Raw genomic sequence first — 3,315 nt, forward strand, 5'->3', positions numbered from 1 at the left:
TACTTAAACCTAACTAACTTAAGGACATCACACACATCCATGCCCGAGGCAGGATTCGAACCTGCGACCGCAGCGGTCGCGCGGTTCCAGACTGTAGCGCCTAGAACCGCTCGGCCACCCCGGCCGGCATTCGGATATACGAGAGTGAGGTTAACTTTATTATGTTTAACTGCGGTTCGCTTTTCTACAACATGCACTATCTCATCAAAAGTATCTGGACAGCTATAGGAAGACTTTAATATGGCGTGTGTCCACCTTTCTTCTTTACGACGACTTCATCCCTGCAGGAGACATTTTCAATGAGGTGTCTGAATGTCTGTGGAGGTACAGAAGTGCATTCATCCTGAAGTGCCGAAACCAAAGAAGGGAGTAATGTTGGACGCTGGGGTCTGCAGCGAAGGTGACGTTCTAAGTCACCCCAGAGCTGTTCTAGTGTGTTTAGGTCCGAACTATGAGCAGGCCAGTCCGTTTCAGGTATTTTCTTGTACGTAAACAACTGCCTCACATGTGGTGCTTTAGGACAGGGTGCATTATCATGCTAATGCGATTAATCCTCGTCTCTGAACTGTTCCCCTGGTGTACACAGTACACAGTGCTGTGAAATGTGTTCCTATCCTTCCGTATTTTGCTTTTTTTTAATTTTTTTTTTTAGCACAACAACGGGTCCACATCCTAACCACGAGAAACATAGCAATACCGTAACACCACGTCCTACGTACTTCACTATTGGCATTTCATATGAAGGCAGGTAACGTTCTCCAGGCATTCACTAAAACGAAACCCTTCCATCGGATTGCCGCAGAGTATAACATGATTCATCACTCCAAATCTCTCGTTTCCAGTCATTCACTGTCAAGTGGTGTTGTTCTTTACACCACCTTATTTTTCGCTCATTACTGCATTACTGACTACAGATATGTGTGGATTGTGAGTAGCTGCTCGACCATTGCACCCCATTCCTTTTAACTCACTACTGACATTGTGCTACCTGGAGTGCTGGTGGAAGTTTGGAACTGACGACTGATTCCTTCCGCTAATTTCAAGTGATTTTCTACAACACCCTCCGCAATGCTCGACGTTTGCTGTCCGCCTGTACATGAGGTCTGCCAGGTATTGCCTTAGCTGTCGTTGTTCACAATCACATTGTCAGCACTCGACATGGGCTGGCCCTGACATCCAATGACTGGTCCACGTTCGGAGTCACTAAACTCTGCTGACTGGCCCATTCAGCTGTTACTGCTCTCTCCTGACAACACAAAATTCCCTGCATCCTTTTATACTAACGAGTCCGAGTCTCGTGACGTCTAATGGTCAATTCCACTTTACGTGGGGTGTCCGTATACTTTTGATCAGTTATTGCACGGTTACATCTCATATTGCGACAAATTAAGGTATTGTTTAGATCTCGGTGGCTCAGTGAATAATGGTCATACCATAAATCCAAGATGTTTGCTGTTCAATACTCAGTTGATCCTTGGATTTTTCTGCAACTTATCGTTTCTTTCACTTCTAGCAATTATTTGTCAATGTTGAAAAGTCAAGCTGCAGCGTGATTCTGAGTTCACGATAAACTGTAGTTACCACTATAACTGGCTGGGTAAATCAAGCAGTTAAGCATCACTGTCATCATAGCACTGCAGGTTCAAACTAACATTTGGGATTAAACCTGTTTCCCGTATTTAGAGCTTACTATTAAGTGATGGTCGCATCTTATCTCGTTATACATGATGGAATACTGTTTAATTTAATGCATAAACAATTCCACGTTGACCATGGCGCAACATGCAGTGCGTCCAAAAGTTCACTGACAAAATTGTACCGATTGTAGCCGATCATAAACACATAACTTTGAAATAAGGAACTAATGGTCGGAAAAGATTAGTCAGTTTTTTCATTGGCACAAATGACTCATACGATATTGCGACAACTTACGTCCATAGCAAAAATGTTCGAAGTCACGATAGTCAGTGGCAATTCTTGCATTATAACACTGCATAAAATTCTGCCCATTTTTCTCAGATGTTCCTGCTGTCAGCTAGGTGGTGAGACAGGCAGCGAAGACTCTACCAACCAGTTCCTTCTGGTACTTTAGACAGAAGTGACCTCGAGTGAACATCGTAGGGAAATTACAAATAGCAATGACAGCCTTCAATCGCACTGGCCATAGTACAGGATTTGCCTTCCAACACAACGATAAGGGTATATGTTCCTCAGGGTCTCACAGGCATTAATTTCTCAGTATGATGGTGCAGTATTGTAATGAAGCAACTGCCGGTAAGAGGAGAGGAGACGGTGAGTGATAAAAATGCTTTAGTCTTAAGCGCGTTAGGCGACGGTTGGTATACAAGGTGGATCTGATGCGTCTGGTTATGAACTGTGCTGGGATACTCATCTGCTGCTTGATACAGGTTCTGCCATGACTGGAGAGAATCTTTTTAAGAACACACCCTCTGCCTTTTTCCAGCTCTTCCCTCTGTACACCACATAAAACTGTTCAGCACCTACGAGTAATTTTGTTAATAGTATTTAGCGCCCGCATCTCGTGGTCGTGCGGTAGCGTTCTCGCTTCCCACGCCCGGGTTCCCGGGTTCGATTCCCGGCGGGGTCAGGGATTTTCTCTGCCTCGTGATGGCTGGGTGTTGTGTGATGTCCTTAGGTTAGTTAGGTTTAAGTAGTTCTAAGTTCTAGGAGACTGATGACCATAGCTGTTAAGTCCCATAGTGCTCAGAGCCATTTGAACCATTTTTAGTATTTAGCGCCCCGATGAAAATAGAACAGCGCGTAGAGCACAAGGGAGAAGGATAGTTCAGCAGCTGCCGAAGCGTATCTTCGCCTATAGGTGTAGTGGGGCAAGCCTGCTATGCGGCATTGCCTGGGCGCGTGTACCCGAAGACCACCGGAATTTCCCGACGAGCAGTAAGGCCCATACTGCACAGTCGGCCTTCTTGCGGGATTAAAGCTGTCGCTGACGCTGTTATTTGGAATGAACGTAAAGGTCACTATTATGTGAATAAACTACTTTGAATACTTCAGTAACGATCCGGTCTCCTTGGCTCCTTCGCAATGATAATCGCGCAAATCCAGTAACACGTATTTGTTCGGCATAAATCCTCAGTTCCTATCTGTGCACTGTTCTGGTCGTTCAATGACGCACCTAAAGCTCGGCTTACTCTTTCATTTTATTTAACTCAAAGTTTTATGTTAACTCGTACTATTACAACCACTGATTACTGTATGATTAATGTTGCCTAAAGCCAAAATGAAATAAAAATAAATTTTAGTTCAACCTTAATAACTCACAGTGTTGCCTCCCTA

The sequence above is a fragment of the Schistocerca nitens genome, chromosome 3 (genome assembly GCF_023898315.1).
Source record: "Schistocerca nitens isolate TAMUIC-IGC-003100 chromosome 3, iqSchNite1.1, whole genome shotgun sequence".
Classification (NCBI taxonomy): domain Eukaryota; kingdom Metazoa; phylum Arthropoda; class Insecta; order Orthoptera; family Acrididae; genus Schistocerca; species Schistocerca nitens.